Source organism: Leuresthes tenuis, unplaced genomic scaffold (genome assembly GCF_036924035.1).
Source record: "Leuresthes tenuis unplaced genomic scaffold, fLeuTen1.0.hap1 SCAF_7, whole genome shotgun sequence".
Taxonomy (NCBI): Eukaryota; Metazoa; Chordata; class Actinopteri; order Atheriniformes; family Atherinopsidae; genus Leuresthes; species Leuresthes tenuis.
The window spans coordinates 30,197,600-30,223,540 of NW_027325361.1; positions in this window are offsets into that span (position 1 = coordinate 30,197,600).

The following is a 25,941-nucleotide window of genomic DNA, read 5'->3' on the forward strand; positions in this document are numbered from 1 at the left end:
CAGCCGAACAACTCCGCTCCCGCATTTGATGGTGTATAGTCGGGCATTCTCACCCTTTCTCATCAGCTTTTTGCAAATTATGATCTGACATTCACACCTGCTTTTGATAATGTATGGTTGGGCATTCGCTCCTTTTCTTACCCATTTTTCAGTAATTATGGGTGGACATTCACACCTTCTTGCAGCTGAACACCTCCTCTCCCACTATTGATTGTGTACAGTCGGGTATTTTAACCTTTTCTTACCCGCTTTTTACCAAATATGGTCGGACATTCACACCGTCTTACAGCGGAACACCTCTGCTCCCGCTTTTGATGGTGTATAGTCAGGCGCTTGAACCTTTTCTTACCCGCTTTTTACAAACTATGGTCGGACATTCAAACCTTCTTGTAGCCGAAAACCTCCGCTCCCTCTTTTGATTATACATTGTTGGGCATTCGCACCTTATTTACAAACTATAGACAGACATTCACACCTTGCAGCTGAGCCACCTCAGCTCCCTGTTTTGATAGTGTATGTTCGGGCATTCGAACCTATTCTTACCCCCTTTTTACAAACTATGCTCGGAGATTCACACCTACTCACAGCCGAACAACTCCGCTCCCGCATTTGATGATGTATTGTCCGGCATTCTAGTCTCTTCTAACACATTTTTCAGCAATTATGGTCGGACATTCACACCTACTCACAGCCAAACACTTCCGCTCCTGCATTTGATGGTGTATAGCTGGGCATTCTCACCCTTTCTCATCAGCTTTTTGCAAATTATGATCTGACATTCACACCTACTTGCAGTCGAACAGCTCTCTTCCCGCTTTTGATTATGTTTGGTTGGATATTCGAACCTTTTCTTAACTGCTTTTTACAAACTTTGGTCGGACGTTCACACCTTCTTGCAGCCGAACACATCCACTTCCACTTTTGATGGTATATATTCGGGCATTCGAACCTTTTCTTACCCGCTTTTTACAAACCGTGGTCGGACTTTCACACCTTCTTGTAGCCAAACAACTCCGCTCCCGCTATTGATTGTGTACAGTCGGGTATTTTAACCTTTTCTTACCCGCTTTTTACCAACTATGGTCGGACATTTACACCTTCTTACAGCGGAACACCTCCGCTCCCTCTTTTGATGGTCTATGTTCGGGCATTCGAACCTTTTCTTACCCGCTTTTTACAAACTATGGTCGGACATTCAAACCTTCTTGTAGCCGAACACATCCACTCCTGCTTTTGATGATGTATGGTTGGGCATTTTCACCTTTTCTTACCCATTTTTCAGTAATTATGGGTGGACATTCACACCTTCTTGCAGCTGAACAACTCCTCTCCCGCTTATGATCATGTGTGGTTTGATATTCGAAAATTTTCTTTCATGTTTTAAAGCAATTATTGATGGACATTCAAATCTTCTTGTAGCCGAACACATCCACTCCTGCTTTTGATGATGTATGGTTTGGCATTCGCACCTATTTTTTACCAATTTTTCAGGAATTTTGGGTGGGCATTCAGACCTTCTTGCAGCCGAAAACCTCTGCTCCCTCTTTTGATCATACATTGTCGGGCATTCGCACCTTATCTTACCCGCTTTTTACAAACTCTAGTCAGACATTCACACCTTGCAGCTGAACCACCTCCGCTCCCTGTTTTGATCATGTATGGTCTGGCAATACTACCTTTTCTTACCCGTTTGTGAGTAATCATGGCTTGGACATTCACACCTACTTGCAGTCGAACAGCTCTGCTCCCGCTTTTGATTATGTTTGGTTGGATATTCGAACCTTTTCTTAACTGCTTTTTACAAACTTTGGTCGGACGTTCACACCTTCTTGCAGCCGAACACCTCCGCTTCCGCTTTTGATGGTATATATTCGAGCATTCGAACCTTTTCTTACCAGCTTTTTACAAACCATGGTTGGACTTTCACACCTTCTTGTAGCCGAACAACTCCGCTCCCCCTATTTATTGTGTACAGTCGGGTATTTTAACCTTTTCTTACCCGCTTTTTATCAACTATGGTCGGACATTCACATCGTCTTACAGCGGAACACCTCCGCTCCCTCTTTTGATGGTGTATAGTCAGGCATTTGAACCTTTTCTTACCCGCTTTTTACAAACTATGGTCGGACATTCAAACCTTCTTGTAGCCAAAAACCTCCGCTCCCTCTTTTGATCATACATTGTCGGGCATTCGCACATTTTCTTACCCGTTTTTTACAAACCATGGTCGGACTTTCAAACCTTCTTGTAGCCCAACACATCCACTCCTGCTTTTGATGATGTATGTTTGGGCATTCGCACCTTTTCTTACCAATTTTTCAGTAATTATGGGTGGACATTCACACCTTCTTGCAGCTGAACACCTCCTCTCCCGCTTATGATGGTGTATAGTCGGGCTTTCAAGCCTTTTCTTACCCGGTTTTTACAAATTATAGTTGGACATTCAGACCTTCTTACAGCCGAAAACCTCCACTCCCTCTTTTGATCATACATTGTCGGGCATTAGCACCTTTTCTTACCCGCTTTTTACAATCCATAGTCGGACTTTCACATTTTTTAGTAGCCGAACAACTCCGCTCCCGCTATTGATTGTGTACAGTCGGGTATTTTAACCTTTTCTTACCAGCTTTTTACCAACTATGGTCGGACATTCACACCTTCTTACAGCGGAACACCTCCGCTCCCTCTTTTGATGGTGTATGTTCGGGCAGTCAAACCTTTTCTTACCTGCTTTTTACAAACTATGGTCAGACATTCAACCCTTCTTGGAGCCGAACACATCCACTCCTGCTTTTGATTATGTATAGTTAGGCATTCGCACCTTTTCTTACCCATTTTTCAGTAATTATGGGTGTACATTCACACCTTCTTGCAGCCGAACACCTCCGCTCCCTCTTTTGATCATACATTTTCGGGCATTCGCACCTTTTCTTACCCGCTTTTTACAAACCATGGTCGGACTTTCACACCTTTTAGTAGCCGAACAACTCTGCACCCGCTACTGATTGTGTACAGTCGGGTACTTTAACCTTTTCTTACCCGTTTTTTACCAACTATGGTCGGACATTCACACCTTCTTACAGCGGAACACCTCCGCTCCCGCTTTTGATGGTGTATGTTCGGGCATTCGAACCTTTTCTTACCCGCTTTTTACAAACTATGGTCAGACGTTCAAACCTTCTTGTAGCCGAACATATCCACTCCTGCTTTTGATGATGTATGGTTGGGCATTCGAACCTACTTGTTGCCCGCTTTTCATTAATTATGGGTGGACATTCACACCTTGTCTCAGCCAAACACCTCCGCTCCCTGTTTTGATCATGTATGGTTTGACATTCGCACCTTTGCTTACCTTCTTTTTATACTGATTGCTCAAGATTAAGTTGTTCTTTCTCAAACTACAAAATTTTTTTAATTGTTGAAACTTGATTTGAAGTGGATAAATAAGGAAGACAAACAGTTTTAAGTCAGGCTGATAGCAATTAATTTTATAGCAAAATCTGTATTTCGTCATTTGTCGAGAGATGCTTATTGCTGAAGAAGTTCTTTCTCATTCTACAAAGTACAACGTTGTTTATCATTGAAACTTGATTAGACATGAATAAATATGAAGGACAAAGCAGTCTTAACTTGGTTTGAGTTAAGGAATTCGTTTTATTGGAGAATCCGAATTCGTGCATAACTCATAAAATAGAGCTTATTTTCGGATTCCTAAAGAATGAGTCTGGTTCTTTCTCATAATACAAAGTTTGTTGTTTATTGTTGAAACTTCATCAGACCGTTAGATATAGTCGGACTCACCTCGACGCACGGCTTGGGATCTGGAACCAGTACTCTTGAGAGGGGTTGGACTCTCTTCCACTCTGGAGTTGCCCGTGGTGAGAGGCGCAGAGCAGGTGTGGGCATACTTATTGCCCCCCGGCTGTGTGCCAGTACATTGGGGTTTACCCCAGTGAACGAGAGGGTAGCCTCCCTCCGCCTTGGGTGGGGGGACGAGTCCTGACTGTTGTTTGTGCCTATGCGCCAAACAGCAGTTCAGAGTACCTACCCTTTTTGGAGTCTCTGGGGGAGGCACTGGAGAATGCTCCTACCGGAGACTCCCTCATTCTGCTGGGGGACTTCAATGCTCACGTGGGCAATGACAGTGAGACCTGGAGGGGTGTGATTGGGAGGAACGGCCCCCCCGATCTGAATCAGAGTGGTGTTATGTTGTTGGACTTCTGTGCCAGTCATAGACTGTCCATAACGAACACCATGTTCAGGCATAAGGGTGTCCGTATGTGCACTTGGCACCAGGACACCCTTGGCCGCAGTTCGATGATCGACTTTGTGGTTATATCATCGGACTTGCGGCCGTATGTCCTGGACACTCGGGTGAAGAGAGGGGCGGAGCTGTCAACTGATCACCACCTGGTGGTGAGTTGGCTCCGCTGGTGGGGGAGGATGCCGATCAGACCTGGCAGGCCCAAACGTATTGTGAGGGTCTGCTGGGAGCGTTTGTCAGAATCCCCCGTCAGAAGGAGCTTTAACTCCCACCTCCGGCAGAGCTTCAACCATATTTGAGGTGGGGGACATTGAATGTTCCGTGACTCCATTGCCGAGGCAGCTGGTCGGAGTTGTGGCCGTAAGGTGGTCGGTGCCTGTCGTGGCGGCAACCCTCGAACCTGCTGGTGGACACCAGTGGTGAGGGAAGCCGTCAAGCTGAAGAAGGAGTCCTATCGGGCCTTTTTGGCCAGTGGGACCCTGGAAGAAGCTGATAGGTACCGACGGGCCAGACGGGCCGCGGCTTCGGCGGTTGCTGAGGCAAAAACTCGGGCCTGGGAGGAGTTCGGTGAGACCATGGAGAACGATTTCCGGACGGCCTCGAAAAGATTCTGGTCCACCATCCGGCGTCTCAGGGGGGGGAAGCGGCTCACAGTCAACACTGTTTACAGTGCGGACGGGGCTTTGCTGACCTCAACTAGGGATGTTGTGAGTCGGTGGGGGGAGTACTTCGAGGAAGTCCTCAATCCTACCAACACGTGCTCGGAAGAGGCAGAGTCGGAGAGCTCGGAGACGGGGCCTCCCATTTCTGGGGCTGAGGTTGCCGAGGTGGTTAAAAAGCTCCTCGGTGGCTAGGCCCCGGGGGTGGATGAGGTCCGTCCTGAGTTTCTCAAGGCTCTGGATGTTGTAGGGCTGTATTGGCTGACACGCCTCTGCAGTATCGCATGGACATGGGGGACAGTGCCTCTGGACTGGCAGATTGGGGTGGTGGGACCCCTCTTTAAAAAGGGGGACCGGAGGGTGTGTTCCAACTATAGGGGTATCACACTCCTCAGCCTCCCTGGTAAGGTCTATTCGGGGGTATTGGAGAGGAGGATCCGTCGGATAATCGAGCCTCGGATTCAGGAGATGCAGTGTGGCTTTCGTCCTGGCCGTGGAACAGTGGACCAGCTCTATACCCTCGGCAGGATCCTGGAGGGTGCATGGGAGTTCGCCCAACCAGTCTACATGTGTTTTGTGGACTTGGAGAAAGCGTGTCCCTCGTGGAGTCCTGTGGGGGGTGCTCCGGGAATATGGAGTGCCGGACCCCTTAATAGGGGCCGTTCGGTCTCTGTATGACCGGTGCCAGAGTTTGGTCCGCATTGCCGGCAGTAAGTCGGATAGAGAGTTGGACTCCGTCAGGGCTGCCCTTTGTCACCGATTCTGTTCCTAACTTTTATGGACAGAATTTCTAGGCGGAGCCAGGGCGTTGAGGGTGTCCCATTTGGCGACCTCAGAATCGGGTCTCTGCTTTTTGCAGATGATGTGGTTCTGTTAGCGTCGTCAGGCCGTGACCTTCAGCTCTCACTGGAGTGATTCGCAGCCGAGTGTGAAGCGGCTGGGATGAGAATCAGCACCTCCAAATCTGAGACTATGGTTCTCATCCGGAAAAGGGTGGAATGCTCTCTCCGGGTCGGGAATGAGATCCTTCCCCAAGAGGAGGAGTTCAAGTATCTCGGGGTCTTGTTCACGAGTGACGGACGAATGGAGCGGGAGATTGACGGGCGGATCGGTGCGGCGCCTGCAGTGTTGCAGGCTCTGCACTGACCCGTCGTTGTGAAGAGGGAGCTGAGCCAGAAGGCGAAGCTCTCTACTTACTGGTCAATCTACGTTCCCATCCTCACCTATGGTCACGAGTTGTGGGTAGTGACCGAAAGAACAAGATCGCGAATACAAGCGGCCGAAATGGGTTTCCTCCGCAGGGTGTCTGGGCTCTCCCTTAGAGATAGGGTGAGAAGCTCAGTCATCCGGGAGGGGCTCGGAGTAGAACCGCTGCTCCTCCGCATTGAGAGGAGTCAGATGAGGTGGCTCGGGCATCTGGTTAGGATGCCCCCTGGGCGCCTCCCTGGGGAGGTGTTCCGGGCACGTCCCACTGGGAGGAGACCCCGGGGGAGACCCAGGACACGTTGGAGAGACTATGTCTCTCGGCTGGCCTGGGAATGCCTCGGGGTCCCCCCGGAAGAGCTGGAGGAAGTGGCCGGGGACAGAGACGTCTGGGTTTCTCTGCTCAAGCTGCTGCCCCCGCGACCCGACCCCCGGATAAGCGGCAGATGATGGATGGATGGATGGATATATCCTCCACCAACCAGACTTACAACCCCCGACTAGGGTAGCAGAATTTCTAAGCAGCTGTACCCCAAAACTACTATCAAAAATATATAAATTATTGTCTAAGATAGATGACACAATGTCTCTTCCATCCTCAAAATGGGAGGCAGATTTATACATCAGTTCTGGTCATAGCTTCTAACCACAAATATGTTTGAACACCTTCATAAAGACTCGAAATCCTAATTTACAGCTCATACAATACAAAATCCTTCATAGAACACACTATACAGGACAAAGGATGTTCAGGATGGGTCTAACACACTCAAACATCTGCTCACATTGCACAGATAACACACCTGATGATTATGCACACGCTTTGTGGTTTTCTGCGCCTGTCCACAAGTTCTGGCTTGAAGTCTGTGAGGACCTATCAACATGGCTAAAGTGTAGCATCCCTGCATGCCCCACACTGTGCATACTGGGTGACTTAGACAACATCAACATGGAAATTAACTCAGCACACATGGTTGTCACAGTGTTATGTATCGCAAAGAAAACTATTCTCATGAACTGGAAAGCGAAGAACAATCTGTGTATTAACCAGTTTAGAAATTTTCTTTTAGATTATATTAGCATGGAAACAATGTCTGCCTCCTCAAAACATCAATTGGCTGAATTTCATTCTCTCTGGTCCCCTCTGATTAGTTTTATCACATAGTGGTGGTGGTGGGTTGCTGGGTGATGGTGGGTCTCAGGCCCGGGCTGCTGCGACTGGTGTGACCGGGTGGTTTGTTTGTTTGTTTTTTGTAGAGGTCCTCCTGGGTGGGGTTGGGTTGAGTGGGGTGGGGCGGGATGGGTACCTTCTGGGGGTACAGTAGCTCCCGGAATATGGTCGCTGCAGGCCCCGAGCCTGGTGGACATCAGGCCCTCCTGCCCATTGTTGGCTCCCAGGTAGCGGGGACGCCTATTGCAGCCAGTCCCTGGCTGCCCTCTCTGGGGGAGAGTAGCTCCCCCGGTATATATCCCCATACCCCTCTCCCTTCTGGCTCCTGTACACAGCACACACTCACACATGAAGGGTTTTGGGGGCGTGTGTGTTCGGTGGGGTGTAGTGGATGGGGCCACGTAGGTGGTCCCCTTTGGTTGCACTCTGCAGTACCCTGCCCCTGTTTTAATTACACCTTAGACATTACTACTTATCAAACACACTCACACACACACATTAGGTCTTGGGGGGTGGTTACACTGAGTGGCATCTGGTGGGCGGGGCTCTTTGGGTATGTAGGCTGCCCAGAGTGCCGCGCTCCCAGTTCTACAAGTTTGGCTGCCCCTCAATTTTAATTGCTCACTATTAGAAAATATTGAAGAGCCAGAAGGGTGAGGGGAGGGGTCTTCTTCGCACACCCCTGCTTCCTGGTGTCTGCTCGGGGCAGGAGGGGCCAGGAGGATTAATTAATTGTTCTGCTGGTTCGGGGTCTGTGGTGGCTGGGGGGTTGCTGGCCTCCTGGTGTGCCCGCTGCACTACACCCCAGCAGAGTCGAGGGAGGTAGGATGTGTGGATGTGTGGATGTATGGGACGTGAAAGTGTGTGTGGTAATGATTGGGCCTGGATCTGGGACTTGCTGTCGCCTGGCCTGCCTGTGTTTCTCCCGATGGGGCATCAGCGTTGCCTCTCCCCACTGCTCGCGACTTCACCCACCTGTGGGCACGTCTTGACTCCCAGGGCACTTGACCAGGGGCGCTGGGGCAGGCGCTGACCCACTTTGTGGCTGTCTGGGGCGCTTGGCCCTCCTGGGTATTGGGTGGGGCCTCTGCCGGGGGGTTTGGGGGCGCTCGGGCTCCTGGGGCCCAGGTCCAGTGCACGGCCCATGTCTGGGCGGCTGGGGCGTGGCGGGGTCGGTGGGCTGTTGCCCCTGGTTCCCGGAGTGCCTCTGCCCTATGCTTATGGGGGCTCTTTCCGGGGGCTTCCTCTGCAGTCTTCTGGGTGGATGCGTGGTTGCCCCTGCGGTGGGCTGCCTGGGTTCTGTGCTCTGTGGGGGCTGCTGGTGAACTGGGTCTTGTGGCCCTCTCTGCCTGCTTCTGATTGCTTGGGGGGGGGCTGTGGATTGTGGCCCTGTACGCTTATACATTCATAACTAAGCACGGTTATCATGTAGGTCCTGTGCCATGGGTGTTGCATGTTCTCACACACACACACACACATTCATTAGTCCAGTAGCATGGTCACTAAGCAGTTGATGTATTATCGTGTCGTCTCAGGTCATCTATATCCACAGCTGTGTTGTATGCGATTGCCGCTTCTTGTGCTTGTTTTTGTTTGTTTGTGTGTTTGTTTTTTCTCTGCTTGTCTGCTTTCAGGTGCTCCTGGTGGCGCTAAGGCTGGATTCCCCTCATAGGCCATGGATTGTTGTCTGTTTTGTTTTTTACAGGTGTAGCAGCTGGTTGTCTGGTTTTTGTTTCTATTTTTGTTCTGTTTCCTCTTCTTTCCTCTTCTTCTTTCCTTGTCCCCCGGTCCGGTTCAGTTCAGTTCATGTCATATATTGTAAACAGAAATAAATAAATGGGCATCAAGGGGAGCTTTACATTTATAAAACTTCCCTTGGCAAAACAAATCTGTTTGGCATCAAAGGTATTCAGACTACAATTCTTCTGACATAATGCTGAACAGGACAAGGGGAAAAAAAAGTAAAGAAGACAGTTCTGCCGAAAGCCAGGGATAGACCTGTTCTAAGTTCTATACTTTTTAAAAGGGGCGTGTTTATCAACTATGGAATTAGAAGATTTACAAAAATGGTCAAGTGCTAGATCTTCATCTGGGATTTTAACAGTGTCATATAACTATTCAACAGATCAGTTAAAAAAAAGCCTGCTCATGGAGATGTTTCAGGATCTGGATACCAAGCGTGGACCTAATGTTTTCATTTTTGCAATTCTGATACAGGCTATTGAGCAGTGATAACTAACACCAAGTTCAGATACTGCGGATTTTCTACCTTTGATTTGTTAAGATTGAGCCAATCAGGGACAACCTTGAAGGATCTCTTTGGTTTTGTAGGATCAGTAATTACCTGAGAAAGGTTGATATTGGTACACACCTTTTTTAAATGATCAGAGGCAGAGTTCAACTTGTTTAAATTAAAATTGCCACACAGAGATTGGGTTTAGGCCACATGCACACAGAATGACATCAACAAATATAAGAAATATTAAACATTTACACATAGATTTTTGAATATATGTAGAGGAATGATACTTTGAAATGTGCTCATTGCGGAGTTATGATCAGTTGAGTAATGAAGGTTGAACTATTCTAGGAAAGAGGTTCTATTCCCAGCATCATGATGGACACTCCTGATATAGAAGGTTTCGCTAACGCATTGGAATTGTTTTACTATTTTCATATGCATGTGCAATGAAGAATTGCTTGCTGCTGATAAATGCAAAGAAGAACAGCTTACACATAGATGCTCACATATAGGCTGCTGAATGCAATGAAGACCTGCTTATCAAGTAAAGTTCAATGTCAATGTGTAATATTCAATTAGGATTTGCAAAACAGTGAAGTTAAACAATGAATGGGTCCATAGTCGGTATGAGAAGACTACAGGAATATTTACCTGGGTGTACGTTCAAACAGAGATGAGAAAATTGCGATAAATAATTGTTTGTTTGTTTGTTAGTATGTATATGAATGTTATGTGTATAAACTGTGTTGAGTTATAGTTACTCAGTAGTGTCTCAGTGAAACAACCGACGGGGGAAGCCTTGCGGTGACAACAAAAGCAGTGTTTTACTGATCAGTCAAGTTGCTCCAGTGTACTCCATACAAACTGGTTGGCTACTGAAGGGATAGAAAATGGGGAATACTTGTTTTAAAGCAAACAAGGAATTAGATGGGAAAAATACATGTTTTAACGGGACCCAGACAATATTAAATACTCAGACAGATGGGAGAAGAAGTGTAGTTTTGTAGGAAATCACAAAATTATTACATAGAATTAGTGAAATCAATTGAAGAATGCCTTTCTGAAGAGCTGTTTACCACAGATGAGCAGCTTTGCGACCAAGCACATTGTAGATCGCTTTACTGCCAAAATGATCTAATTTAATGGATTGGTTTAGACATGCATAACAGCATTTTAAGAACAAAGAGAGAAACAAAAAGGGACAACGCTTCATGGTGGAAGGTGATGTATAAATAACTGTGTATATGATGAAGGGGGTGGCAACACCCATTCCGAAATCCCGCCATTCCGACATCCCGCTATTCCGACATCCCACCATTCCGACATACCACCATTCCGACATACCACCATTCCGACATGCAAACGTCCCACCATTCCGACATCCCACCATTGCGACATCCCGCTATTCTGACGTTCAAATGTCCCACCATTCCGACAAGGCTTTCCGTATAAGGAAATGTGTGTTACTCAACAGGTGAGTCCCTTCTTTCTGTTCATGCAATTTATATGTTTAACATGTTTATAGACAAGCATTATTAAAAACACAAAGTCTCGGCAACTGGAGGAGGAGAAGCAGTCCGCGGTGGTTTTCAATCACACACTCCAATGCCACTTGTTTCAACTTCCGAAAATTTAATCCAGGAAAAAAAGGCTTACAAACATGGACCAAAACGGCTCCATAACACGCACAAGAATCCAAAAGAAACGAAAGTTAACTAAAAGAAAGCAAATAAACAGTATGAAGTGGTCAAAATTGGTTTTACGCATGCCTATGTGCGTCTGGCACATGCGTCTTCGGGCTCTCCCACGTTGGTTTGTGGATGAAAGCTATATGTTCAGCTGTAATGTCATGTAAAAACAATCTCTACATGACATTTAGTCCCAGGTGTGACCAGTTAGGTCCTTAAGATATCAACAGGCTGTATAAAGCTACAACCGTTGCGGCTGTGTGTTTGTGCCAAATGCGCAAAACCCATCCGCGCTTCCCAAAATTGGAGTGAGTACTCATAAATCACGTGAATAACATGAATAAACGTTTTTACTGCATTTTGTTGTGTTTTATACGTTCTATGCTGTCATTTCTATCTTCTCCTATTGGCAAGGCAAGGCAGAGTGCTCGCAACTGTGTCCTGTGCAGTAGCCGTGATATCTGTAATTGCAATTATTACTTTTGCATATGATGACAGCGTGCAAAAGGCGCATGGGCTCTGTGGAGAGCTCCGCTCCAGCTGGCTGCTGTGACAGCTCACTGACACTGTATTTCTGCTTAATCAGTTTCAGTCTCGCCAGAGTTACATTAATATCTGTATTTTTATATTTGAAATTCAGGGGATTTTGATAATAGATTATTAAAGTTTGTTTGCGAGGCTGTGGCCTCTGCATGTGCAAAGCTTGTGCGCCAAACTTTAGGGCGTATTTGCGCCGGCATACCATTAGTGCAAAATGTTTTGGGTAAAAAATAGGCTATTAAAAGGAACTGTCGGAATGGCGGTATGTTAAAAAAACAAAAAACATACCGCCATTCCGACCATAGGAGGAAAAAAGTGTCGGAATGGTGGGACGTTTGATAAAAAATTAAGTGTCGCCATTCCGACAATTGGACACCCATGTCGGAATGGCGAGATGTCGGAATGGCAGCATGTAACCATGATGAAGGAGAGACCATTTGAGCAGCACAGCCATTTCGCAGCACAGGGACAGCAATCCAAGTTACAGGATCTCCCACGTGGTATCACCTGTCACATTGTGTCAAGGCATCAAAAGAAGAAAAAATCACCAAACTCAAGGACAAAAAGACAAAGACTCTGGTGAACGAAGAAAGAGGACTGACAAACCAGAAATACAAAAGGATTCTCGATATCAAGATCCAGAAGAAGAGGCTAACAATGCCACGAACACTTACGATGCTGGGAATGATGCCAGCAATGAACAGAGAAGAAGATTCAGTGTCATCAATCTGCATTACGTGCCTCTAATGAGGGGGTGAATATAGAATCCTCAACAATTACAACGTCTCTGGGAACTGTGACAACAACAAGGTTTAAACCATTTTGATATATATTGTAACCTATTGTCTAAGGAATAGTGCTGAAAATGAGGTAAATCTAATCCACCACTGTCCTTGGTCTTCTGTAGGGTTTTTAAACTAATACGTGGTGGTTTGTTTTTCCACAGAAATTTGGAGATGCATGAATCTAGTGACTTAAACCAAGTAGCAGATGGTTTTATGGGGATCATTGAGAACAAATAGTTAACTTTTGGTAGTATCATCATTTTAATGGATGTAACTCTCCCCATAAGTGATATAGGTAAGGACTTCCAACGAGAGATCGTCCTCTACTGTCTTTAATAATTGCACATAATTTAGCTTTGTTAGCTCTGAGAGCCTGGAGGAAATGTTTATGCCTAAATATCTAATATTTCCTGACTGTAAAGTGATCGCAGGTATATTATGGACCCTACAGTTAATGGGCAGAACTGTGGTCTTAGACCAGTTGATAGAGTAGTCAGAAAGTGCTGAGAATTTATTAATGAGTGTGATCGTGTGACTGAGAGACGTCTGTGAGTTCTGAAGGAAAAGTAATACATCATCAGCATAAAGACTTATTTTATGCTCAATATTTTGGGATTAATTACTCACAAACGGGTAAGAAAAGGTAGTATTGCCAGACCATACATGATCAAAACAGGGAGCGGAGGTGGTTCAGCTGCAAGGTGTGAATGTCTGACTATAGTTTGTAAAAAGCGGGTAAGATAAGGTGCGAATGCCCGACAATGTATGATCAAAAGAGGGAGCGGAGGGTTTTGGCTACAAGAAGGTTTGAATGTCCGACCATAGTTTGTAAAAAGCGGGTAAGAAAAGGTTACCATACATCATCAAAAGCAGGAGTGGATGTGTTCGGCTACAAGAAGATTTGAATGTCCATCAATAATTGCTTTAAAACATGAAAGAAAATTTTCGAATATCAAACCGCACATGATCATAAGCGGGAGAGGAGTTGTTCAGCTGCAAGAAGGTGTGAATGTCCACCCATAATTACTGAAAAATGGGTAAGAAAAGGTGAAAATGCCCGAACATAGACCATCAAAAGAGGGAGCGGAGGTGTTCCGCTGTAAGAAGGTGTAAATGTCCAACCATAGTTGGTAAAAAGCGGGTAAGAAAAGGTTAAAATACCCGACTGTACACAATCAATAGCGGGAGCGGAGTTGTTTGGCTACAAGAAGGTGTGAAAGTCCGACCACGGTTTGTAAAAAGCGGGTAAGAAAAGGTTCGAATGCCCGATTATATACCATCAAAAGTGGAAGTGGATGTGTTCGGCTGCAAGAAGGTGTGAACGTCCAACCAAAGTTTGTAAAAAGCAGTTAAGAAAAGGTTCGAATATCCAACCAAACATAATCAAAAGCGGGAGCAGAGCTGTTCGACTGCAAGTAGATGTGAATGTCAGATCATAATTTGCAAAAAGCTGATGAGAAAGGGTGAGAATGCCCGGCTATACACCATCAAATGTGGGAGTGGAAGTGTTCGGCTGTGAGTAGGTGTGAATGTCCAACCATAATTGCTGAAAAATGTGTTAGAAGAGACTAGAATGCCGGACAAGACATCATCAAAAGCGGGAGCGGAGTTGTTCGGCTGTGAGTAGGTGTGAATCTCCGAGCATAGTTTGTAAAAAGGGGGTAAGAATAGGTTCGGATGCCCGAACATACACTATCAAAACAGGGAGCTGAGGTGGTTCAGCTGCAAGGTGTGAATGTCTGACTATAGTTTGTAAATAAGGTGCGAATGCCCAACAATGTATAATCAAAAGAGGGAGCGGAGGTTTTCGGCTACAAGAAGGTTTGAATGTCCGACCATAGTTTGTAAAAAGCGGCTAAGAAAAGGTTCAAATGCCTGACTATACACCATCAAAAGCGGGAGCAGAGGTGTTCCGCTGTAAGACGGTGTGAATGTCCGACCATATTTGGTAAAAAGTGGGTAAGAAAAGGTTAAAATACCCGACTGTACACAATCAATAGCGGGAGAGGAGGTGTTCAGCTGCAAGAAGGTGTGAATGTCCACCCATAATTACTGAAAAATGGGTAAGAAAAGGTGCGAATGCCAAACCATACATTATCAAAAGCAGGTGTGAATGTCAGATCATAATTTGCAAAAAGCTGATGAGAAAGGGTGAGAATGCCCGACTATACACCATCAAATGCGGGAGCGGAGTTGTTCGGCTGTGAGTAAGTGTGAATCTCCGACCATAATTGCTGAAAAATGTGTTAGAAAAGGTAAGAATGCCGGTCCATACATCATCAAAAGCGGGAGAGGTGGTGTTCGGCTGCAAGTAGGTGTGAATGTCCAGCCATAATTACTAACAAACGGGTAAGAAAAGGTAGTATTGCCAGACCATACATGATCAAAACAGGGAGCGGAGGTGGTTCAGCTGCAAGAAGGTGTGAATGTCCGACTAAAGTTCAAATATATTAACAAAAGCGGGAGGAGAGGTCTTCGGATGAGAGTGGTTGAGAATTTCCAACCATAATCTATAAAATGCGGTGAAAAAAAAGGTGTGATAGAACACTAAAAGGTGGAGCGGAAGTGTTCGGCTGCAAGAAGGTGTGAATGTCCGACTATATTTGGTGAAAAGCAGGTGAAGCAAGGTCTGAATGCCCAACCTTACATCATCAAAAGCGAGATCAGAGGTGTTTGGCTGCATGAAGGCCATAGTTTGCCAAAAGCGGGTAAGCTGCGAATGACCGACTAAATATCAACAAAAGGTCTTCGGATGCAAGTGGGTGTGAATATCCCACCATACAAGTATGGTGGAGAGGAAGCTGTGAACAGCCGACCATAGTTGGCAAAAAGCGGGTGAGAAAAGGTGCGAATGTCAAACCATACATGATCAAAACAGGGAGCGGAGGTGTTTGGCTGTGGCAAGGTGTGAATGTCCACCCAAAATTAATGAAAAGCGGGCAACAAGTAGGTTTGAATGCCCAACCATACATCATCAAAAGCAGGAGTGGATGTGTTCGGCTACAAGAAGGTTTGAATGTCCGAGCATAGTTTGTAAAAAGCGGGTAAGAAAAGGTTCGAATGCCCAAACATACACCATCAAAAGAGGGAGCGGAGGTGTTCCGCTGTAAGAAGGTGTGAATGTCCGACCATAGTTGGTAAAAAACGGGTAAGAAAATGTTAAAATACCCGACTGTACACAATCAATAGCAGGAGCGGATGTGTTTGGCTACAAGAATGTGTGACAGTCCGACCATGGTTTGTAAAAAACGGGTAAGAAAAGGTGCGAATGCCCGACAATGTATGATCAAAAGAGGGAGCGGAGGTTTTCGGATACAAGAAGGTTTGAATGTCCGACCATAGTTTGTAAAAAGCGGGTAAGAAAAGGTTCAAATGCCTGACTATACACCATCAAAAGCGGGAGCGGAGGTGTTCGGCTACAAGAAGGTGTGAACGTCCGACCAAAGTTTGCAAAAAGCAGTTAAGAAAAGGTTTGAATGCCCGAATATATACCATCAAAAGCGGGAGCAGAGCTGTTCGACTGCAAGTAGGTGTGAATGTCCAGCCATAATTACTCACAAACGGGTAAGAAAAGGTAGTATTGCCAGACCATACATGATCAAAACAGGGAGCTGAGGTGGTTCAGCTGCAAGGTGTGAATGTCTGACTATAGTTTGTAAATAAGGTGCGAATGCCCAACAATGTATAATCAAAAGAGGGAGCGGAGGTTTTCGGCTACAAGAAGGTTTGAATGTCCGACCATAGTTTGTAAAAAGCGGCTAAGAAAAGGTTCAAATGCCTGACTATACACCATCAAAAGCGGGAGCAGAGGTGTTCCGCTGTAAGACGGTGTGAATGTCCGACCATATTTGGTAAAAAGTGGGTAAGAAAAGGTTAAAATACCCGACTGTACACAATCAATAGCGGGAGAGGAGGTGTTCAGCTGCAAGAAGGTGTGAATGTCCACCCATAATTACTGAAAAATGGGTAAGAAAAGGTGCGAATGCCAAACCATACATTATCAAAAGCAGGTGTGAATGTCAGATCATAATTTGCAAAAAGCTGATGAGAAAGGGTGAGAATGCCCGACTATACACCATCAAATGCGGGAGCGGAGTTGTTCGGCTGTGAGTAAGTGTGAATCTCCGACCATAATTGCTGAAAAATGTGTTAGAAAAGGTAAGAATGCCGGTCCATACATCATCAAAAGCGGGAGAGGTGGTGTTCGGCTGCAAGTAGGTGTGAATGTCCAGCCATAATTACTAACAAACGGGTAAGAAAAGGTAGTATTGCCAGACCATACATGATCAAAACAGGGAGCGGAGGTGGTTCAGCTGCAAGAAGGTGTGAATGTCCGACTAAAGTTCAAATATATTAACAAAAGCGGGAGGAGAGGTCTTCGGATGAGAGTGGTTGAGAATTTCCAACCATAATCTATAAAATGCGGTGAAAAAAAAGGTGTGATAGAACACTAAAAGGTGGAGCGGAAGTGTTCGGCTGCAAGAAGGTGTGAATGTCCGACTATATTTGGTGAAAAGCAGGTGAAGCAAGGTCTGAATGCCCAACCTTACATCATCAAAAGCGAGATCAGAGGTGTTTGGCTGCATGAAGGCCATAGTTTGCCAAAAGCGGGTAAGCTGCGAATGACCGACTAAATATCAACAAAAGGTCTTCGGATGCAAGTGGGTGTGAATATCCCACCATACAAGTATGGTGGAGAGGAAGCTGTGAACAGCCGACCATAGTTGGCAAAAAGCGGGTGAGAAAAGGTGCGAATGTCAAACCATACATGATCAAAACAGGGAGCGGAGGTGTTTGGCTGTGGCAAGGTGTGAATGTCCACCCAAAATTAATGAAAAGCGGGCAACAAGTAGGTTTGAATGCCCAACCATACATCATCAAAAGCAGGAGTGGATGTGTTCGGCTACAAGAAGGTTTGAATGTCCGAGCATAGTTTGTAAAAAGCGGGTAAGAAAAGGTTCGAATGCCCAAACATACACCATCAAAAGAGGGAGCGGAGGTGTTCCGCTGTAAGAAGGTGTGAATGTCCGACCATAGTTGGTAAAAAACGGGTAAGAAAATGTTAAAATACCCGACTGTACACAATCAATAGCAGGAGCGGATGTGTTTGGCTACAAGAATGTGTGACAGTCCGACCATGGTTTGTAAAAAACGGGTAAGAAAAGGTGCGAATGCCCGACAATGTATGATCAAAAGAGGGAGCGGAGGTTTTCGGATACAAGAAGGTTTGAATGTCCGACCATAGTTTGTAAAAAGCGGGTAAGAAAAGGTTCAAATGCCTGACTATACACCATCAAAAGCGGGAGCGGAGGTGTTCGGCTACAAGAAGGTGTGAACGTCCGACCAAAGTTTGCAAAAAGCAGTTAAGAAAAGGTTTGAATGCCCGAATATATACCATCAAAAGCGGGAGCAGAGCTGTTCGACTGCAAGTAGGTGTGAATGTCCAGCCATAATTACTCACAAACGGGTAAGAAAAGGTAGTATTGCCAGACCATACATGATCAAAACAGGGAGCTGAGGTGGTTCAGCTGCAAGGTGTGAATGTCTGACTATAGTTTGTAAATAAGGTGCGAATGCCCAACAATGTATAATCAAAAGAGGGAGCGGAGGTTTTCGGCTACAAGAAGGTTTGAATGTCCGACCATAGTTTGTAAAAAGCGGCTAAGAAAAGGTTCAAATGCCTGACTATACACCATCAAAAGCGGGAGCAGAGGTGTTCCGCTGTAAGACGGTGTGAATGTCCGACCATATTTGGTAAAAAGCGGGTAAGAAAAGGTTAAAATACCCGACTGTACACAATCAATAGCGGGAGAGGAGGTGTTCAGCTGCAAGAAGGTGTGAATGTCCACCCATAATAACTGAAAAATGGGTAAGAAAAGGTGCGAATGCCAAACCATACATTATCAAAAGCAGGTGTGAATGTCAGATCATAATTTGCAAAAAGCTGATGAGAAAGGGTGAGAATGCCCGACTATACACCATCAAATGCGGGAGCGGAGTTGTTCGGCTGTGAGTAAGTGTGAATCTCCGACCATAATTGCTGAAAAATGTGTTAGAAAAGGTAAGAATGCCGGTCCATACATCATCAAAAGCGGGAGAGGTGGTGTTCGGCTGCAAGTAGGTGTGAATGTCCAGCCATAATTACTAACAAACGGGTAAGAAAAGGTAGTATTGCCAGACCATACATGATCAAAACAGGGAGCGGAGGTGGTTCAGCTGCAAGAAGGTGTGAATGTCCGACTAAAGTTCAAATATATTAACAAAAGCGGGAGGAGAGGTCTTCGGATGAGAGTGGTTGAGAATTTCCAACCATAATCTATAAAATGCGGTGAAAAAAAAGGTGTGATAGAACACTAAAAGGTGGAGCGGAAGTGTTCGGCTGCAAGAAGGTGTGAATGTCCGACTATATTTGGTGAAAAGCAGGTGAAGCAAGGTCTGAATGCCCAACCTTACATCATCAAAAGCGAGATCAGAGGTGTTTGGCTGCATGAAGGCCATAGTTTGCCAAAAGTGGGTAAGCTGCGAATGACCGACTAAATATCAACAAAAGGTCTTCGGATGCAAGTGGGTGTGAATATCCCACCATACAAGTATGGTGGAGAGGAAGCTGTGAACAGCCGACCATAGTTGGCAAAAAGCGGGTGAGAAAAGGTGCGAATGTCCAACCATACATGATCAAAACAGGGAGCGGAGGTGTTTGGCTGTGACAAGGTGTGAATGTCCACCCAAAATTAATGAAAAGCGGGCAACAAGTAGGTTTGAATGCCCAACCATACATCATCAAAAGCAGGAGTGGATGTGTTCGGCTACAAGAAGGTTTGAATGTCCGAGCATAGTTTGTAAAAAGCGGGTAAGAAAAGGTTCGAATGCCCAAACATACACCATCAAAAGAGGGAGCGGAGGTGTTCCGCTGTAAGAAGGTGTGAATGTCCGACCATAGTTGGTAAAAAACGGGTAAGAAAATGTTAAAATACCCGACTGTACACAATCAATAGCAGGAGCGGATGTGTTTGGCTACAAGAATGTGTGACAGTCCGACCATGTTTTGTAAAAAACGGGTAAGAAAAGGTGCGAATGCCCGACAATGTATGATCAAAAGAGGGAGCGGAGGTTTTCGGCTACAAGAAGGTTTGAATGTCCGACCATAGTTTGTAAAAAGCGGGTAAGAAAAGGTTCAAATGCCTGACTATACACCATCAAAAGCGGGAGCGGAGGTATTCGGCTACAAGAAGGTGTGAACGTCCGACCAAAGTTTGCAAAAAGCAGTTAAGAAAAGGTTCGAATGCCCGAATATATACCATCAAAAGCGGGAGCAGAGCTGTTCGACTGCAAGTAGGTGTGAATGTCCAGACATAATTACTCACAAACGGGTAAGAAAAGGTAGTATTGCCAGACCATACATGATCAAAACAGGGAGCTGAGGTGGTTCAGCTGCAAGGTGTGAATGTCTGACTATAGTTTGTAAAAAGCGGGTAAGACAAGGTGCGAATGCCCGACAATGTATGATCAAAAGAGGGAGTGGAGGTCTTCGGCTGCAAGGTCTGAATGTCCAACCATAATTTCTAAAAACCGGGTAAGAAAAGGCTCGAAAGCCCGACTATACACAATCAAAAGCGGGAGCGGGAGGTTTTCAGCTGCAAATCCTTCACTCAAACCAAGTGAAAACTGCTTTGTCCTTCATATTTATCAATGTCTAGATCGACTTCAACAAAGAACAACATTGTACTTTGCAGTAAAGAAAGAGCAAATCAAAAGTTTTAGGAATCCGAGAATAAGCCTATTTTCATGAGTTCTGCACGATTATTGATTTTACTATAAATGAATGCCTTCACTCAAACTATGTTAAAACTGCTTTGTCCTTCATATTTATCAATGTCTAGATTGACTTCAACAAAGAACAACACTGGTTTTTGCAGTAGAAGAAAGAGCAACACTGAAGGATCAGTAATCCGAGAATAAGCTTATTTTCATACGTTCTGCATGATTTGGGATTTTATGTATAAAATGAATTCCTTCACTCAAACCAAGTTAAAACTGCTTTGTCCTTCATATTTATCAATGTCTAGATCGACTTCAACAAAGAACAACATTGTATTTTGCAGTAGAAGAAAAAGCAACACTGAAGGATCAGGAATCCGAGAATAAGCTTCTTTTCATACGTTCTGCATGATTTGGGATTTTATGTATAAAATGAATTCCTTCACTCAAACCAAGTGAAAACTGCTTTGTCCTTCATATTTATCAATGTCTAGATTTACTTCAACAAAGAACAACATTGTATTTGGCAATAGTAGAAAGAGCAACACTTGAAGGAACAGGAATCCGAGAATAAGCTTATTTTCATACGTTCTGCATGATTTGGGATTTTATGTATAAAATGAATTCCTTTACTCAAACTATGTTAAAACTGCTTTGTCCTTCATATTTATCAATGTCTAGATTGACTTCAACAAAGAACAACATTGTATTTTGCAGTAGAAGAAATAGCAACACTGAAGGATCAGGAATCCGAAAACACGCTTATTTTCTTACGTTCTGCTTGATTTGGGATTTTGCTATAAAATTAATTCCTTCACTCAAACAAAGTGGAAACTGCTTTGTCCTTCATATTTATCAATGTCTATATCGATTTCAACAAAGAACAAGGCTGTATTTTGCAGTATAGGAAAGAGCAACACTGGAGGATCAGGAATCCGAGAATAAGCTTACTTTCATGAGTCCTGCACGATTTCGGATTTTCCTATAAAATGAATTGCTTTGCTCAAACCAAGTTAAAATTGCTTTGTCCTTCATAGTTATCCATGTCTAAAATGTATCAAGCATAAAGTTCCTCATATTACCCTGAATGAGAAAGAAGCATCCCTTTGATTGAGCAATACGTTCCTTTTGCGGAGTTATGCATGATTTCGGATTTTGCTATAAAATTCATTCCTTCACACCTTTTTTTTTCACCGCATTTTATAGATTATGGTTGGAAATTTCAACCACTCTAATCCGAAGACCTCTCCTCCCGCTTTTGTTAATATATTTGAACTTTAGTTGGACATTCACCCCTTTTTGCAGCTAAACCACCTCCGCTCCCTGTTTTGATCATGTATGGTCTGGCAATACTACATTTTCTTACCCGTTTGTGAGTAATTATGGCTGGATATTCACACCTACTTGCAGCTGAACACAATCTCTCTCGCTTTTAATTATGTTTGGATATTCGAACCTTTTCTTTACTGCTTTTTGCCAACTTTGGTCGGACGTTCACACCTTCTTGCAGCCGAACACCTCCACTTCCGCTTTTGATGGTATATATTCGGGCATTCGAACCTTTTCTTACCAGCTTTTTACAAACGATGGTTGGACTTTCACACCTTCTTGTAGCCGAACAACTCCGCTCCCGCTATTGATTGTGTACAGTCGGGTATTTTAACCTTTTCTTACCCGCTTTTTACCAACTATGGTCGGACATTGACACCGCCTTACAGCGGAACATCTCCGCTCCCGCTTTTGATGGTGTATAGTCAGGCATTTGAAACTTTTCTTACCCGCTTTTTACAAACTATGGTCGGACATTCAAACCTTCTTGTAGCCGAAAACCTCTGCTCCCTCTTTTGATTATACATTGTCGGGCATTCGCACCTTATCTTACCCGCTTTTTACAAACTATAGTCAGACATTCACACCTTGGTGCTGAACCACCTCAGCTCCCTGTTTTGATCATGTATGGTCTGGCAATACTACCTTTTCTTACCCGTTTGTGAGTAATTATGGCTGGACATTCACACCTACTTGCAGTCGAACAGCTCTGCTCCCGCTTTTGATTATGTTTGGTTGGATATTCGAACCTTTTCTTACCCGCTTTTTACAAACTATGCTCGGACATTCAAACCTTCTTGTAGCCGAACACTTCCACTCCTTCTTTTGATGATGTATGCTTGGGGATTCAAACCTACTTTTTGCCCGCTTTTCATTAATTTTGGGTGGACATTCACACCTTGTCACAGCCAAACACCTCCGCTCCCTGTTTTGATCATGTATGGTTGGACATTCGCACCTTTTCTCACCCGCTTTTTGCAAACTATGGTCGGCTGTTCACAGCTTCCTCTCCACCATACTTGTATGGTGGGATGTTCACACCCAGTTGCATCCGAAGACCTCCACCCCCACTTTTGTTGATATTTAGTTGGTCATTCGCAGCTTACCCGCTTTTGGCAAACTATGGCCTTCTTGCAGCCAAACACCTCTGATCTCGCTTTTGATAATGTAAGGTTGGGCATTCAGACCTTGCTTCACCTGCTTTTCACCAAATATAGTCGGACATTCACACCTTCTTGCAGCCGAACACTTCCGCTCCACCTTTTAGTGTTCTATCACACCTTTTTTTCACCGAATTTTATAGATTATGGTTGGAAATTCTCAACCACTCTCATCCGAAGACCTCTCCTCCCGCTTTTGTTAATATATTTGAACTTTAGTCGGACATTCACACCTTCTTGCAGCTGAACCCCCTCCGCTCCCTGTTTTGATCATGTATGGTCTGGCAATACTACCTTTTCTTACCCGTTTGTGAGTAATTATGGCTGGACATTCACACCTACTTGCAGCCGAACACCACCTCTCTCGCTTTTGATGATGTATGGACCAGCATTCTTACCTTTTCTAACACATTTTTCAGAAATTACGGTCGGAGATTCACACCTACTCACAGCCAAACAACTCCGCTCCCGCATTTGATGGTGTGCAGTCGGACATTCTCACCCTTTCTCATCAGCTTTTTGCAAATTATGATCTGACATTCACACCTACTTGCAGTCGAAAAGCTATGCTCCCGCTTTTGATTATGTTTGGTTGGATATTCACACCTTTTCTTAACTGCTTTTTACAAACTTTGGTTGGACGTTCACACCTTCTTGTAGCCGAACACATCCACTCCTGCTTTTGATGATGTATGGTTGGGAATTCGCACCTTTTTTTACCCATTTTTCAGGAATTATGGGTGGACATTCACACCTACTCAGAGCCGAACACCTTCGCTCCCGCATTTGATGGTGTATAGTCGGGCATTCTCACCCTTTCTCATCAGCTTTTTGCAAATTATGATCTGACATTCACACCTGCTTTTGATAATGTATGGTTGGGCATTCGCACCTTTTTTTACCCATTTTTCAGGAATTATGGGTGGTTATTCACACCTTCTTGCAGCTGAACACCTCCTCTCCTTCTTATGATCATGTGCGGATGATATTCGAAAATTTTCTTTCATGTTTTAAAGCAATTATTGATGGACATTCAGACCTTCTTGCAGCTGAACCACTCTGCTCCCGCTTTTGATGGTGTATAGTCGGGCTTTCGAGCCTTTCCTTCCCGGTTTTTACAAATTATGGTTGGACATTCAGACCTTCTTGCAGCCGAACACCTCCACTCCCTCTTTTGATCATACATTGTCGGGCATTAGCACCTTTTCTTACCCGCTTTTTACAAACCATAGTCGGACTTTCACATCTTTTAGTAGCCGAACAACTCCGCTCTCGCTATTGATTGTGTACAGTCGGGTATTTTAACCTTTTCTTACCCGCTTTTTACCAACTATGGTCGGACATTCACACCTTCTTACAGCGGAACACGTCCGCTCCCTCTTTTGATGGTGTATGTTCGGGCAGTCAAACCTTTTCTTACCCGCTTTTTACAAACTATGGTCAGACATTCAACCCTTCTTGGAGCCGAACACATCCACTCCTGCTTTTGATTATGTATAGTTGGGCATTCGCACCTTTTCTTACCCATTTTTCAGTAATTATGGGTGTACATTCACACCTTCTTGCAGCCGAACACCTCCGCTCCCTCTTTTGATCATACATTTTCGGGCATTCGCACCTTTTCTTACCCGCTTTTTACAAACCATGGTCGGACTTTCACACCTTTTAGTAGCCGAACAACTCCGCACCCGCTACTGATTGTGTACAGTCGGGTATTTTAACCTTTTCTTACCCGTTTTTTACCAACTATGGTCGGACATTCACACCTCCTTACAGCGGAACACCTCCGCTCCCTCCTTTGATGGTGTATGTTCGGGCATTCGAACCTTTTCTTACCCGCTTTTTACAAACTATGGTCAGACGTTCAAACCTTCTTGTAGCCGAACATATCCACTCCCGCTTTTGATGATGTATGGTTGGGCATTCGAACCTACTTGTTGCCCGCTTTTCATTAATTATGGGTGGACATTCACACCTTGTCTCAGCCAAACACCTCCGCTCCCTGTTTTGATCATGTATGGTTGGACATTCGCACCTTTGCTTACCCTCTTTTTATACTGATTGCTCAAGATTAAGTTGTTCTTTCTCAAACTACAAAATTTTTTTAATTGTTGAAACTTGATTTGAAGTGGATAAATAAGGAAGACAAACAGTTTTAAGTCAGGCTGATAGCAATTAATTTTATAGCAAAATCTGTATTTCGTCATTTGTCGAGAGATGCTTATTGCTGAAGAAGTTCTTTCTCATTCTACAAAGTACAACGTTGTTTATCATTGAAACTTGATTAGACAAGAATAAATATGAAGGACAAAGCAGTCTTAACTTGGTTTGAGTTAAGGAATTCGTTTTATAGGAGAATCCAAATTCGTGCATAACTCGTAAAATAGAGCTTATTTTCGGATTCCTAAAGAATGAGTCTGGTTCTTTCTCATAATACAAAGTTTGTTGTTTATTGTTGAAACTTCATCAGACCGTTAGATATAGTCGGACTCACCTCGACGCACGGCTTGGGATCTGGAACCAGTACTCTTGAGAGGGGTTGGACTCTCTTCCACTCTGGAGTTGCCCGTGGTGAGAGGCGCAGAGCAGGTGTGGGCATACTTATTGCCCCCCGGCTGTGTGCCAGTACATTGGGGTTTACCCCAGTGAACGAGAGGGTAGCCTCCCTCCGCCTTTGGGTGGGGGGACGAGTCCTGACTGTTGTTTGTGCCTATGCGCCAAACAGCAGTTCAGAGTACCTACCCTTTTTGGAGTCTCTGGGGGAGGCACTGGAGAATGCTCCTACCGGAGACTCCCTCATTCTGCTGGGGGACTTCAATGCTCATGTGGGCAATGACAGTGAGACCTGGAGGGGTGTGATTGGGAGGAATGGCCCCCCCGATCTGAATCAGAGTGGTGTTATGTTGTTGGACTTCTGTGCCAGTCATAGACTGTCCATAACGAACACCATGTTCAGGCATAAGGGTGTCCATATGTGCACTTGGCACCAGGACACCCTTGGCCGCAGTTCGATGATCGACTTTGTGGTTGTATCATCGGACTTGCGGCCGTATGTCCTGGACACTCGGGTGAAGAGAGGGGCGGAGCTGTCAACTGATCACCACCTGGTGGTGAGTTGGCTCCGCTGGTGGGGGAGGATGCC